We start from the raw sequence: 16734 nt of genomic DNA, 5'->3' as shown, positions 1-16734 counted from the left end.
CAGGAAAGGTGAACCTGTCTGTGGGAAAAGAGCATGTGAGCACTGGGGATTAGCTGAAGGGAATCTTTCCCAGGAGATGGCTTTAGGTAGGGTCCCAGCCCAAAATGAGAAACCGCCAGATCGCTTTCCCAAACTGATAAGTGCAATTGTTATACCTAAAGAAGAGTTCAGGTTTTTGCCATGAATTGGATTACGCTGACTCTTGTTAACCCAGCTGAAACCGATCTTGGTTGAGGGACTTTCGACTGAAGCAGCAGTCATCTGCCTTTGCTGGGAGAAAGTGAGAGTAACTGGCAAAGGATGTAGGAGGGAGGAAGTCTTGTATTTTCAAGCCTTAACTTTGATTTAGCAGCCCAGGAAGAACACTGCACCTTCAAGTTTGGCCCTCATGAATGGAGTCACAATAAACTTCTCCTGCATTACATCTCACTCTCATTCACTCTCAGTAGAAGAATTAATAGTTCTAAACTCCAAAGTGAATGTTGGGCTACTGTAAACACTCTTTTTAAAGGACATGATGTTAGTCACGCTGTGTTGCACTCCAGTGATTTCACAGTAAGTATCCCTGCAGGTGAGTCTGAGAAATGTTTGCTCAACGTATAAGTCAGGAATTTGAGCCTTTTACCAACACATCTTTTGCTTCCACACAGTTAACCTGTGGTAAGAAAAAAACAGAGAGATGTATTAGGGGAGAGGAAATACTGTGCTAGTCAGCTCAAAATGTAAAAATCTCCTCTATTTGAAAGGGATTTGTACAGACGCTCTGCTCTAGAAACCTGTTCTACTTAAATAATTCCCATCGCAATACATATAGTAGAGCATATCCTGGAGGACTGAATTTGTACAAGTATAGACATAAAAAATTAAACCAATGTGAAAATCCTGATCTCCAGTTATTTATTTTAACTAGTTTGATATAAGAAATTATCAAACAATGCTGTGACAGAGAAGATAATCTTACGTTGTTGACTAATGGAGGTACAATCCATGGAAATTTTGTGTGAAAAAAAAAAACAAAAACATTATATATTTAGAAGCTATTTAGCCTTCATTTCCAACACGTATGCACTAATCTTATGAAAATATATTGACCCTGCTTATACCTTGTATCTCAGAAAGACTATTAACCTATTTGTACTTCTTTAACCTGTTTGTCATAATTCAAATTAGTAATTTAATTCCAACTTTATTGATTAATTTTGTTATTACTTTTAGGAAGAAAAATTAGCTTGGATTGGCTCAAGAAATTATACTGAAATTTTATCTGGCTCTAGTTTCAATAATTAAAAGTTGTGAAGTAAATATATTTTTATCACTACATTTGGCAGTCCAAAGAATTCCCAGTTAAAGCTGGAAGGAATCAGAATAAAAAGATCAGTTTGGAATGTAGCAGCTTAGTCTTAACAGCATTTATATGGACTGGATGTTTAATACTGTGGTTTATGGGTAGACAGTTGTATCTGCAATGCAGTGAGAAACTTTTTTGATAGCTGAGAGTAGTCTATGCACAGAGTGAATCAAAAAAAAGAAATTCAAATGGTTTTGTTCTTATTGGATTTTTGATATCAGCATGCAGAGTGCTGAACCCTTTTTGTTTCCAATAAATGCAGTGGGACCCTACCAGACCTCTGACATCCATGACCTGGGTCTTGCTAGAATGGTTTTAAAATAAATACACACAGCTATATCTCAAATGCCTAATTTAACAAAAACCTCAGACATGTAATGAGTGGCCATTTTTAATGTGAAGTGTTCAAGACAAAGCTCATCATTTCTTGGCCTCAGTTTTCCAATCCCATGCCAACTATCGATACAGCAGCTGTCCTAGGTCTCTAGGATATATGTAGGATGCTTGTATGGAACAGCTGGACACTTCAGAAATTTTAGTGGGGTTTTTTTTTTCCAATTTTTCACTTTAAGGTTTATTGATAAACTCACTAGGAATATAAAACATAAAAAGCAAGCTTAACTTGATGGTCAGCGACAGACTGGAGGACACCAAGGCAGTGCTAAAGGTCAGCCTGCCTTGGCAGCAAATCAATGCATTTTTGCAAAATGACTAAAGACATCTGAAACTTTGTTTAGCATTTCTTTTCCTTCCCCCAGTATGACATAACATCACTTCATTATTTGCACCTAAGAGACGGTGCTACTTTACAAATTCAGGTGATTTAAAAGATCAGTGAGAAAAATCTCCTGCTCTTTAGAGTGACCACGAAAAAAATCTAACCTATGTAATACACAGAAGATGTAGGTGCATGACCTGTGAAGATCGTTTTTGAGACCTGCTGCTATGCTCACCAAGTTTTCATCTGACTGTGTCCAGGGTCTGCTTGAGTGCAACCAGTTGCAGCAGTGAGGTTTCACCAGTGGTATTCAAGTATCAGCTATTAGCACAGAATTTCTGTATCTGATGCTGGGGGTTTTGCTGACTTTAACATTCACATAGTCTTGTTCTGCTGATACCAGCCTTTCCGTGATGTGAGTTTATAGTGCAGTGCACTAGGGAAAATAGCTGGGAACAAAACTTCTCAATTTACCTTAATGCAACTTTTGTCATTCACAAATGACCAGTAACCTTCTGAACCCGTGACTCACCAAAACCAAGAATCACAGATGAGCATGCAACTCTCCCCTGGGCGAAGGAGGAAAAGACAAGGAAAACATCTGCGGGAGAAAAAAACCCAAACCTGATGGTTTTGCTTACAGTCGTTCCACAAAGTGTTTAGACTGAAAGACTGAACTCCAGGTGTGCGATATGCTACCTTCTGGGCTATTGGTTCCTTAATCATTCAGACTGGGGATTTGCTTGAGTGCACTATAGCTCCTACATAGCCTGGAGACCACCTCACCTTGGGGGTACACCACGGTCTCATTCCAGTGCACCAGTCAGCCCATAGCTTGTACAAAACCAGATCCACCTGAGACTAGAAGTGCTCCCAGATTCTCCACTCTAGAGGCACGTGTTTGCACGTCTGCATGCTCCTCAGTCTTCCAGTTATCTGTAGGCAAAGTAATTGGGACACAACACAGTATAGAAAAGAACGACAGCTTCAAGCATGTGGTCTATATAAGCTGGGAGCTGCAAGAGCAGAATGTTTTTACGTATGGCAAATCACAGTGTATTTGCAAGTCTATAGAATCATAGAATCATAGAATGGATTTATTAAGTCTGATTAGTGCATATGTCATGGGGAAGGAAGTACAATACCTCCTCAGAAATTTCTAAACAGAAATCAAACTCCTTTGACACTTTTCTTTAGTTTTCCAGAGCAGGGGTCTGGTGCTTGGTGCTAGAAACAACTTTCTGAAGAGGAGCTTGAAGGAACATAGTTGATAGAGTCCCTTGCTGACTTGTGCTATCAAGTCAAAAAATGAAAGAGGAAGAGGGAAGTGGGAAGAGGGAGAGGAGAGGAGAGGAGAGGAGGGGAGGGGAGGGGAGGGGAGGGGAGGGGAGGGGAGGGGAGGGGAGGGGAGGGGAGGGGAGGGGAGAGGAGGGGAGAGGAGAGGAGAGGAGAGGAGAGGAGAGGAGAGGAGAGGAGAGGAGAGGAGAGGAGAGGAGAGGAGAGGAGAGGAGAGGAGAGGAGAGGAGAGGAGAGGAGAGGAGAGGAGAGGAGAGGAGAGGAGAGGAGAGGAGAGGAGAGGAGAGGAGAGGAGAGAAGAGAAGAGAAGAGAAGAGAAGAGAAGAGAAGAGAAGAGAAGAGAAGAGAAGAGAAGAGAAGAGAAGAGAAGAGAAGAGAAGAGAAGAGAAGAGAAGAGAAGAGAAGAGAAGAGAAGAGAAGAGAAGAGAAGAGAAGAGAAGAGAAGAGAAGAGAAGAGAAGAGAAGAGAAGAGAAGAGAAGAGAAGAGAAGAGAAGAGAAGAGAAGAGAAGAGAAGAGAAGAGAAGAGAAGAGAAGAGAAGAGAAGAGAAGAGATAAAAACTTGTATTATGTTTGGGCCCAGGAATATGTGGAGGATGACTCTCATCCCAGAATACACTTCAGGCACAGCCTCTAAATCTCAGTAAACCCTATCTGGGTTCTTACTTTTCTCAGTTGTAAAATAGGCTTAATTTTAACGCATGACAAAAGCTCATTCATCATCTGCCAAAAAGCACTTGGATATTGCATGGCAATAAGAGGGTATGTGCAGAGTTATATTGGGACGGTTGATTTTATCAGTGCGCATTTTTGGCAATTTATACAGACATGAACATTCAGCAGAAGCTGGAGCAAGCAATTTTTGCCAGTCTAATCAAGAGAATGGCTGTGGTTCGTTTCCAGAGGCCTGGGGACCACATATACTATCACAGAATCACAGAATCACAGAATCACAGAATCACAGAACAGTGGGTGTTGGAAGGGACCTCTGGAGATCATCTAGTCCAACCCCCATGCCAAAGCAGGTTCCCCTGGAGCAGGTCGCACAGAACAGCATCCAGGCGGGCTTTGAATATCTCCAGGGACAAAGATTCCACAACCTCTCTGGGCAGCCTATTCCAGTGCTCTGCCACCCTCAGAGTAAAGAAGTTTTTTCTCATGTTGAGGTGGAATTTCCTGTGCTCCAGTTTGTGCCCGTTTCCCCTTGTCCTGTCACTGGGCACCACTGAGGAGAGCCTGGTCCCATCCTCTTGACACCCACCCTTTAAATATTTATAAGCATTGATAAGGTCCCCTCTCAGTCTTCTCTGCTCCAGGCCAAACAGACCCAGGTCTCTCAGACTTTCCTCGCAGGAGAGACAGCCCCGTCCCCTCATCATCTTCATAGCCCACTGAACTGGGGGGCCCAGAACTGGGCACAGCACTCCAGATATGGCCTTACCAGGGCAGAGTAGAGGGGGAGGAGAACATCCCTCAGTCTGCTGGCCACACTCTTCTTAATGCACCCCAGGATACCACTGGCCTTCTTGGCCACATGGGGACATTCCTGGCTCATGGTTGACTTGCTGTCCACCAGCACTCCCAGGTCCTTTTCCGCAGAGCTGCTCTCCAGCAGGTCGACTCCCAACCTGTTCTGGTGCATGGAGTTATTCCTCCCCAGGGGCAGGACCCTACACTTGCCCTTGTTGAACCTCATCAGGTTCCTCTCCGCCCAGCTCTCCAGCCTGTCCAGGTCTTGCTGAATGGCAGCACAGCCTGCTGGCGTGTCAGCCACTCCTCCCAGTTTAGCATCATCAGCAAACTTGCTGAGGGTGCACTCTGTCCCTTCATCCAGGTCATTGATGAATACGTTGAATAGGACTGGACCCATTACAGACCCCTGGGGAACAATCATATCTATCATAACAATCACAACTACCATAAAGTATGCTACCATTCTCCAGACTCTTTTCAATTCGGTTCTTCAGTTCACCTTCTCTTCAGCACCTTCTGTAACAGATCTCTTCTTAGAGACAATGTAGGTGAGAATATGCTTTCCCATATAAATATATGGGAGCATTTCTGATCCATATACTGTTTTCTGTCCGCACTTATTAGGCAGAATGAAATCCTTTGAATTGGTGCCTTTATTTTGAAAAGTTCATTACAATGGAAGTCTTTAATGTAATAATTCATTACATGGGCATCTTTTTTTAGACTACCGCCTTGTGTAGCACATAGGGCCACAAATCCAGGTGATGACAACAATCCCTTTCAGCCTCAAGACTCACAAATCTCAGCTAGTTCTCCTAAACCCCATCAGCTGTTTTGAGATTATTTTGTTAGCCTTTTAGTAATTAATTAGCTCTCAGAACTGCACAGGACTTCTCGTTTGCTCTCTGCACAAATCCAGATATATCGGTTTGTCAGAAGTAAAATCTTATGTGACAGCATAAGCCAAACACCTTTACTTTAGGGTGGAATTTTAATTTAATACTCCCTTTTTGTGATGGCTTGGCCCTCTCTTTATTCAGAGGCTGTGAAAAAATATACACAAGTCTTTCAAAAATTATCACCTACTAATATCTCAAATAAAAATTTTTACCGTAGTACTTTCTGGGAATTATGCCAGCTAATGAAGCCTTTACTTAATACATCATTTTATTACTCTGCCACTTAAGACTTTAAAATAGTTGTTGAAAATGATAAGTTTATTGTGCATATGCATATCTATCACTCCTAGCTATTACTAGTAGGAGTTTGACTCTGTCAGCTAACACGGGCCTAACTGTTGTGGATGTCACTATCCAAGTCTCCATGCTTTATTTTGGAGGAAATTAATTCTGATCTCTAATGATACTTCAGGCCTATTTTTTTTGCAACATCACCCTCCACAAGTGATTTTTTCTTGCCCACCTGAGTGATCTTGTCCGTATGCAAGGGAGTCCTACAGATTCACTTGAATGAATTTTTCAAAACAGTAGCCAGATAAGAGGTATGAGCAGTGACCACATTCACTTTCAAATGGAAGTGTGGTCTAGTCCAAGGGGTTTTCATTCTGAACACTGGGCTGTGGATGCCCTCTTTAGGAGTCCGACCTTACTACAGCAGTTCATTGAGATGGACTGTAAGGGCAGGATTCTTCTCTCCCAATGGAGGTGTCTACAGGGCAGATGCCTTCATCTAAGTTAGGGCCCTAGACTCCTGTAGTAATGAACATCCAGAGATCGGTCCAAAGAAGTGATTGTTCCACTATAGTCAGCATTGGTGTGGCTTCACCTTGAGTACTGTTTGCAGTTTTGGGCTTCACAATATAAGAAGGATATAAAAATATTACAATGTGTCCAAAGGAGGGCAACAAAGGTGAAAGAACTAGGGGGCATGGCTTATGAGGAGTGGCTGAGGATATTGGGCTTGTTCAGCTTAGAGAAGAGGAAACTAAGGGGTAACCTCACTGCTGTCTACAGCTTCCTCATGAGGAGCAGCGGATAGGGAGGTGCTGATCTCTACTGTCTGGTGTCTGGTGATGGGACACAAGGGAATGGATTAAAGCTGCTCCAGGGGCAGTTCAGATTGGATATTAGGAAAAAGTTTGACCACCATTAGGGTGGTCAAGCACTGGAGCATTCTCCCTGGGCAAGTGTTCATGGCCCCAGGATTGCAGCCATTTGGACAACACTCTTAGATATATGTTTTACCTTTTAGGTTGCCCTGTGTGGAGTCAGGAGTTGGACCGGACAATCCTCATGAGTCCCTTCCAACTCAGGATCCTCCATGATTCTATAATTCTATGGCTGGCACTTGCAAGGAATGGTTAACTTCAGCCTGAAACAGATGGTTAAAATAGGTCAGGTGCTGGTGCTTGCTGTGCAGAAGAAGTGCCTGCTTCTCTGTACCATAGAGCAAAAGGGAGGTGCAGTACCTGTCTGCATCGCAGAGTACTTAGTTACGATTAGAAAGTACTTCACAGGGAGTTACAGCTAGTGCAGGACTTCTTCCTTTGGCTCTCAGACTTTTTTATTCTTTTTTTTTTTCTAGAATTCTTCTTTTACCTACTCTTCATCTTGATAATGGTTAGACAATACAGCATGTATGTGCACTGCTGCTTGGCAGGATTTTCCATTTTTGTAAAACACACTTCAGCAGAATTCCAAGGAGAGGGTTTAGATTTGTAATCAGTTCAAAACTGGTTCAAGTAAGGGACTCAAAGATTAGTTTGGATGATGATGTATGTTACAGTTAATTTATGACGTTGTGTTTGGGTTACCAAGAACGAAGCCTGTCTAGTTCAAAGGAGGGAAACCAAGGCAAGGACTTAGAATTTCAAGAAGCATATTTTAGACAAGAGAATATAACCTATATCATCTCAAACATGTTTAGAGTTGTATCTAAAATTGAATTCTAACTTCTTGTTCACCCGTACTGCTGCTCACGTCTGGACTGCTATCAAAAGATTGGATTTCAGAGATTATTAGATTAAAAGATATAATTTCAAATGGGCCGTGTTATCACCTAGTTTGATTTCTTGTTTGTCTCATTCCTTTAATTTCATAGGCTGTAGACTTATTTGTTGTATGAACAAGATTGTCTTTTGGAAAAAAAGATGCTTCCCATATACTTGGAATCATCCTCAGCCTCTTTCAGTAGGCAGTTTTCTGCCAAATAATTTTGTTAAATACATGAATGGAATCCCATTCCAAACACAATTTTTATTGACACTTCCCCATTTTAAGTTACAGCTTTATGCCTATCTGATAGAATATCTCCAATGTTTGCATATGTTTAATGATTTTGCTCTTTATTGAGTTTTTTTTAATACAATCTTTTAAATTTTAAGTATTTGACAGGAACTACTTCACCACTTGTAGTGACTTAAGAAGATGACCTCTTCCAGGCTTAACAGGTCTTCCTCACAGTTTGAGACTTAATTACTCCAAAGACCATTTTGGAAAATTCTGATTGTTAAAGAGCAAGTATGAAAGCCTCAAGGAACATATTGAAAATAATTTTCCTCTTGCAGTCTCCCAAGTGTAGTATACTTTTATCAGAAGGGGTTGGGGTTATGTCTCTGCATCACTCCTGTGTTCTGCAGTCACAGCACAGATTATAGAGCACTGTGCTTTGAATAGGGAGAAACAATTTCCGTCTTATAACATTTACCTCTTTCAGTGTTTGATTGTCATGAAAGAAAGTTCCCGCTTTAAAAATGTGTAAGTCACACTTAAAAGAATACTTGGGCTGAAATTTGAGATACACCACACTGGTCAGGGAACAGACATGCTTTTCTTTGTATGAGATGCAGGTCTGTGCAAACACAAGCTAGGTATTTTCATGTTCACACTTTCTGTTTATCTCTACCAAAAAAAAAAAAAACCTGCCTTTTTTCAGCAACACAGTACATGAACAAAGCAGAAATCTTTGTCTGAATGCTAAGGGGTTTATGCCAAGGATGTAAGTTTTTTAAAAATCAGTAAACTACAGGCAAACTTGTTCGCATTAGATCTAATATAAAGAAAGGAATTTTAGTGTGTATATAGTTTTAATTAAGGTCCTTCAGGGACTGACTGAAGTAGTGACTATAATGCAATAACTATTTTAATGCCTACGGACATTTGAAATGAATTCAACAGAAAAAGAGTTTATGCACTGTTTCATCTTTACACTCTTACACTTTAACAACTGATTCAGTGTTTAATTGAGAAAATACTGGGTTTTTTAAGGCTGTTGCGTGATGAAGGAAAATTTAAGAAGGAGCTAGTCACACGACATGTTGAGATATGAAGCCATCCTGACCTATGCAGTGGTTGATCATGTTCACCACTTCCTGGAAGGAACTCCTCTTACATGCTTTCAGTTACTTTTTCTACAAAGCTCTCAAGCGTTTGCTTATTCCATTGCTGAATCTGGACCTTGGCCTGGCCTTATCCCATTGCATTCCCAGCCATGGGAGCATCTGGTTCATACATTAAATTCAATTTTTTTTGCAGGCAAAACCAGACCCTTGTAGGTACTTTTGTATATGTGAATTCTCTTTGGAACAGGAAAATTATTCCCAGGAGACTATTCCTTGAGATACTTCTTTCTAATAGCTAGTGGCCTGAAGAATATGCAAGTCAGCATTCCATCCTGCTCCCTTACAATTTTTTTCTGTTATCTGATACCTCTGTCTCTCGCTGAAGGATTCTTTCCTCTGGATTCCTTTTTCACTGACTCTTTCCCTCTTTGTCTGTCATTCCCTGCTCCATAACTTCTTTTTACTTGGGTCTTGGCCAGCTTGCTCCCCTATGATCTTCTACTATCTCTTTCATCCTCATCCCAGACTTACCCTGACTCTATGACTGCAAATCCACTGACAGCTATTAAATACACAGCAATGCAAATCAAATTCCACAAGGAAAGCCCAGCTAATTATGTGCTGACTCCCTTGCTGGTACCAAGACTCAGTTTCTCTCATCAATCATGCCCAGGACTCTATTGACTATCAGAGCCTGTTGTATGTTAGTGACTCTCCTCCACGTCCTCCTTGCTCACTATTCAGTCTCTTTCTTTAACCTCTTAGTAATTTGCTGAAATCTCCCTTTTGAACATTGGAAGATTCGTGGATCTACTATTATCTTGAGCCAAGACGTAGAAGTTCAGCTTGATTTACCTTCAACCTTCCTTGGCCTGTTTTAAATCTACTGATGCACTCTCCATTCTCTGTAGTTTCTCATTTCACTGTTAAACCCTACAATCATTTGGAGGGTTTCCCCCATCTTCAAATGCTGTGAGCTTTCTCGTGCACTTCAGGACATTTTGTTAGCTTGGTTTTTTGCCTCATTTATGCTGGTTTTGGCTAAAACATTGTTTCATTCTGATTCTTCTTCTGTTTCTTGCCATCAGTCCCAGCACCACAGGACAGAAGATTAATAGTTTCTCCTGTGCAACAGGTGGTCAGACCCACCTAGAGCCACAGATGTGAACCGTGAGGGTTTAATTTTTATTAGACCAAGTCAAAGGCAGCTGCTGATGGGATCTCTTGGCAACTTTCCCCAGAGACAGCAATATCCTAAAGCCGGGGTCTGCAGTACCCAGGCAGGCTGCTAGAAGCCTGCAGGTCCTCTCCCAGGCAGACACTGCATGCCTAGGTGGATGTGGAGCCCTGGATGATCCAAGAAGGCTGTCCCAGGCTGAGATTTTAGTGCCTGCAGATCCAGGGTGGGCATACCATGCCGTGTGCAGGCGCTTATGGAGTACCAGAGACTCATGCAGTCCCATCTGGGGCTAGGGATTTCTGAGCTGCTCAGTAAGGTGTAACACATGGCCCTGTGTCCAGTTTCCCTCAGCCCCAAGTTTTGCCTGTTTCCCTTGCAGCAGCAGAAATAAAGTGGACAGTTTGCGTAATGGCATGGCCTGCAGTGAATCACCAGGTACTGAAATACCCTGTTCACTGATTTAAGAACAACATAGTCTAAGAAGATTTAGTTCCCTGAGAAGCTGGGAGGATTTTTTTGTTTCCATCATAAGCAAAATACTGTTGCTCAAATCTTGTACGCAACAGAAAACTCCCTTTTTTAGTGACTTTTAATTGTTACTCCAGGTGTTACATTTCTACTGTACATATTAGTGTAGCGTTATTACATCCTAATTTCAACAGTTACTGAAGAACATTTTGGTTTTTGCTTTTTTCTTGATCATTTTCACAATCTTTTCTTATCTTCATACAATGTAACAGGTAGATACTGTGACGTTGATGGACATTTACAGATGGCTGATGAATTTGGCTTGATATTATTATAAATTTGCTAATATAAAAATTGTGTCAGTGCTAATACCAGTATACATCTTTTGCTTAATCCTTTGTCAGGACCAGTGTTTAGAATTGTGTCATTAAATCTTGAAAGACAACAATAAAAGCAAACAAAAATATGGAAGAAATTATCCCTCCTGCTGAATTTTCTCTCATCAGTCTAGGGATGACAGGAGCTTGTATAAAGGCAGTTGCTACCTTTGACCTTGTTACTGTCAAAGACAACCTTGAAGAAGATCAGATCTGGGCTGGAAATGGTTTGAGGGTACTTTGTACAGCAAGGGGTGAGCACTTTCATGGTGGGGACATCAGTTTAGTAGTGCTGAAGTTTAGCAGATCAACAAGAAAACAAACTATATGCTGTACTATTTGTCTGTGTGTACACTGATCTTAGACCATCCTAGAAGACTTCTCCTTCATTTATTTAATGCTGTGGAAAAATGAGGAAATTGAGACAGGAAAATTCAGAAACTCTTATTTTTGCTTAAATCTTATAAATTGCATGTCACTGCAGCTGCCAAGGTTGGATCGCACTGTATTTGCAGGACATATTCAAACAGTAAAATGAGCATATTAAACTCCTGCACAGAAAAGGATACAAGAACCACCAAAACTGTGTATGGTAAAAAGACACGCCTTTCTTTTAATATCACTTTTTCTTATTTTCTGCTTTAGAATGAGAACAAAAACCATTCTTTTTTTAAAAAAAAATCTTAATTTTGATACAAATGTGCATTTTCTTAACACACACTGGGATTAAAACTTCGTATTTCCCAGTCACTGAATTCTACCTCTATACAAGCTACACGATGAGCTGAGTTATGCTCACCTTAATCGGTAAAGCACAAATAAAACTATTCTTAGGGTTTGCTGCTTACACCATTAAGTAAACAAATGCACACAGGAAAATGTTGGTGCACTAAGCTGAAGGAAAAAGAAGACAAGACTGCAACACACAAGGATTACTCGAAAGCAGAACTAAGAGGAAAATTAAATAGCCCATGGTTTCTCACTCTCTCTTCCCATCCCCTCATCTCCTTTTAAAATCTGGGAATACAATAATATGTCTTTTTCCCCATATCTAGTAGAAAATCAGACCTCTCTCTTCTTTTTCCTTGTGAAAATGCTGAAGAACTAAGGAGAGGGATAAAGGAGGAAAGCTACATGACTCAAAACATTTGCATCTTTTCTCATAAGAACAGAAGAAAGCAAGAGCATAATTGTGTGTATCTAAAATACGCATTCAACTTTTTTCTTTTATCACACTTCGGGAGCTCTGCAGAAAGTTGTCGGGGCCAGATTCTGAGGTTCTTCTGGGACTGAAAACCCAGAGCCATGTCAGTGGATAAAAGCCTGCAAACTCCCGCCTTACATGGCTTTGTGTGCTATTTGAACATTTCCTGCCGGGATTTCTTCTTCTTTCTCATTGCATATGTATACATTACAAAAAATAGAAAGAGAGAATATGGTTAGTCTTGGCATCACTGGAAAGATTTTTATTATGGCTGCATGGCTTGCAAAAACCTGCCAAAACGGAGAAGTTTACTAAAGAAAATAACTCATTTTAGATAATTAGCATGGGCCCATGGAAGCCTACGGAGAGTTTGCTGCTGACTACAGTTACAAAAACCTTCAGATCAGAGTGGAAACGAATTAATCTGTGTTTTTCCTGGTCCATTTCTCATGCCCAGGCATAGCTTCCCATTAATCGCTAAATCAGCTCTGGAAACTTCATGTCCCACTGTTGGTTTGGAAAGTTTTTGGATTTTTGTGGGATATTTAACAGCTTTGTGCCCTTGGCAATGTGTCCTTGGCAAAGTCCTTGACAAATGACAGAGGCATGTTACAGAGTTGTGCCTCTTCCAAAGTCACTTGTATACAAGGTGAATCAGGATCACGTACATAATCACACATCTAATCTCCACAGCCTTGTCTCATAGTAATGTGCTAGATGTGACCCAGGCGGATTTTTTTAATTAAAGCTTAAAAACCTGAGACCAAAATACATACCAAAAAGCTTCTACAACTCCTATATTTATCACCTATGATGTGGAATTAGTTTTCATTATAACATGAATACATGAGCTGACTCTTTAAATAGGAAAAAAAAAAAACAGACCTACATCATGGTGGTCAAAACATTCTTTTTCAAGAAATTTATCCACTTTCACCTAGGTAATCAGTGGCCTTTTTGGTTCGAAGCCATGATCTTCCTAATATCTTACAAACAATCAGCCTAGGAGGAAAAATCTATCTATGGAAATCCTTGTAGAATCTAGATAATTATTAATAAAATAAAATCTTCATATGAATGAAAGCATTAAGCTTATACGTCATAGTAAAAATAAATGGGGAATATACAGTTCTGTCAGTAATTACTGACGCATCCAGTATTCCCAAAAAGAAATCCACTACACTGTTACAAAGACTAAATTACATTTCAAAGTATTTTTAATTAGATGTTGTACTTAACCTTTTCTGTGACCATTTCTTTGTAAATCCCTTTTATTTCCTGCTACCATGCTGTGATACTGCTTTCTTAAGAATGAGAGACTAAGTAAACCAGCAGTGCTGAATATGTGAGTGATTACGAAATAGTTTACTATAAATTATAGGTTTGTTAAAGGAAAGCAGTCTATACCTTTTCCACTGTTTGAAGCAGGTATTTAAAATCTCACTTTTTACCGGGTTCTACAACTTCACTAACTTTCAGCCTATAAAAAATACACGGCTGACACTAGGGTGGAATATTTTCAAAAACATCCACTTACAGAATCTTTGTTTGTTGATTAGTGCTTTATTTTAAAAGGCTTCTTCAACAAATTTTTCATTTTTATGTCTGAATTTTGCTCTGAGTCTGTTTAGTCAAAAAATTCCTAAATATCTCTGCAGAAATGTGGACACTAATACAGAGGCAGAGTATTAGAGTCCTGCCTGGCCTCTTGCTGTCCTGGTGCCATTTTCATGTGAAATCTAGATGTGCAAAATTACCTATTTTCTTCGCTACTCTCATTTCCATTGAAAGCAAGCCCAGCATTCACCCTGCCACAACCCACAACTTTCTCTGTGCTGTGTCAGTTAAGGCAATGAGGAAAGCACAATTCTATGTACATCCAGGTACGGTGCAGTCAGTAAAACATGCATGTTATCTCCATTGTAAAATTGTCAGCTATGCTAATCGCTCATGTTAACTCCCCTAAATTTTGCTGCTTCTAGACAAACTTCTTGATTCCTTGAAGTATGAGGGCTTTTATTTCTAATTTATTCATTTATTAGAACAACTTGAATTTAGTCATTCACATTGGATGCCAGCTCAAACATCTAACTTTGAAACTGGATGTTTGCTCAGCATTAAGTTTTAAAAAAAATTGACTTAGGCCATGCTCTCCCCATCAGCTTTCATAAATGATGGGAACAATGGGATTCACAATGCACACTAAGGATAGCAGAGAAGAATTACCAAATGGGAGATGCCCCACAGCAAACACTCCACCAGCAGCTCCCTCTTAAAGACCTTTAGTTTCATGAGCCTGGAACACCAGGCACTTCACTATCAAGTCAAGTGATTTGGGGATTTCTGAGTTAACACCTGAGTTCCACCTAGTGCTTTAGGTAAGTCAGAGTTATCAATAACAACCAGAGACTAATACAGTCACAACACTTCCATTTACCAAACAGGCTACAATACTTCAAACTATTCCGAGTACAATGCTGTATTTAGAATGCCTGACAGCAAACTAAACCTTGAGAGAAGGCTGTGTAGAGAATTGTGGTAGGGAAAAGCGCAGTCACTTTGGAGAAGGATCTTGCCAATGTCAGATGGAGGTGTGCCGTGGTTGCAGTTCATACTTGGGCTTTCTGCAGTACCCTGACAACCCCAGAGTGTGTACCACTGGTGACTGCTGTCATTCTGGAGCAGTACTGACTTGCCTTCCTCTCCCGCTAATGTTATCTCTGCACTGCTTAGATTTTAGATCTCATTCAATTTAGCTGACTCTTGCCTAAATTCACCAAAGATGGGGTAGTTTGTTCTACTACTGTAGCCCCAGTCAGTCAACTGTGATGGACATACAGAGGCAGATGATATCAAAAATTGAATCCACTACAAACCGAGTCTTCTCTAATTCTTTGGCAGGACCATAACTAAACTAGTCAAGGTAAGGGGCAAAACAGGCCATTACGAAAAAAGAGCCATGGGTCTACATAGCTTGAAATATCTGAAATTATTTTAATTCTGTTTAACATAGCAAAACAAAATCCCAACATTTCCTTCTGTTATTACTGACATTGGAAAAGAAGAAAATAACCTGCATGTGCTTTTGAAAATGCACTGATAGATACAGATCTGTTACGACTGAAATGAGTGAAAAGCCACAATGGTTCGATCAAGTCTCCTCAATCAATCCAAAGCTGCTTCTTAGGACATAGTGTGGCTGAACCATTCAGTTCCATCCATCTTAGTTGGAAAGACCCCTTAGGCTATGTTTATTTTAGAAAATTAAACATTCTAGGAAATTAATAGCTTCAGAAAATCTTCACAAGGACTCAAACCCAACAGATGATATGGTTAAAAGCATTAGAAGGGTTTCAGGAATGGCTCTGGTCTGGACCAAAGAGCATTTCCTCAAACAACTCCCTGGCAACACTTGGGGGAGTGCGTAGATCATGGACAATTCCAGGTAGGCAGCTGCATTAGACTGGCCTTTTTTGGATGATGAGAGAGTTTAATAGCATGGACACAGGCTACTCTGTGCTAGTTGGCCTCACAGCCAGAGCATTATCCTGGGCAGGTTTAATTCCCTACAATAAGAAAAACCTTAGAATTTTTTGGTCTTGCAAGCATGTACTTGCATGCTGATGATCTGACAGGAGTTTGGTGTCTCCAGCAGGTCCATGCCAAGTGACAGCCCAGATTTCTTCTCTCATGGTCTCTCCACCTGTGACAGCCAGAGTGCAAAGTGCAGATGGGTACATTTCCCCACAGAAAACCCAAGCCATTCCTGACCTCCTCATTTTATACCCATGAGTAGATTGCAACTTCTGACTGTCCAGGAGCCTGTTTTCCCCTTCATAAGCCCATAACTGAAAAGCCTGATGAGTGTTTCCCATGCCTTGCTTGCTCAAAAAATGTTTTTGGCTACCACTTGGCGAAGTTTTCAAGGTGGTTGGCTGCCTGAGCTGCCCTCTACCTGCAGCAGAAAGACTCCCAGAAGTCCTTCCTTCCCGCAGTCTCTCAGCTGTTCCTGGCTTAGCTCCTGCAGGTCCCGTTTCAAGTCGGTCTTTTCCCAGCTACTGTTTCCTGGGCTCCCTGCGGCTGCAGCAGCTGTTCACTTCTCTTGGTCTACTGTTTTTTTTGAGAGGTTTGTCCTTCTTCACCAGCTGCCTTCTCCTACCCCCCACCAACTATTTAAGTCCCAGCCCTGGTCCCTTACCTCTTCCCCAATTCCTCCTGCAGCCACTTACCAAGCCCTGCTGCCCTCCCTCCACACTCAGCTAGGAGGATGCTGACCCTGCCTTTGCAGCTCACTCACCACCCTTTGCATACCACTGTCTCCCTTCCCATGTAGAGAAGGGAGCCCAGTCACAGTCCTACATGGTCTTGTCCA

Source organism: Leptosomus discolor, chromosome 5 (genome assembly GCF_034619465.1).
Source record: "Leptosomus discolor isolate bLepDis1 chromosome 5, bLepDis1.hap2, whole genome shotgun sequence".
Classification (NCBI taxonomy): Eukaryota; Metazoa; Chordata; class Aves; order Leptosomiformes; family Leptosomidae; genus Leptosomus; species Leptosomus discolor.
Note: the sequence above shows the minus strand (reverse complement) of the source record.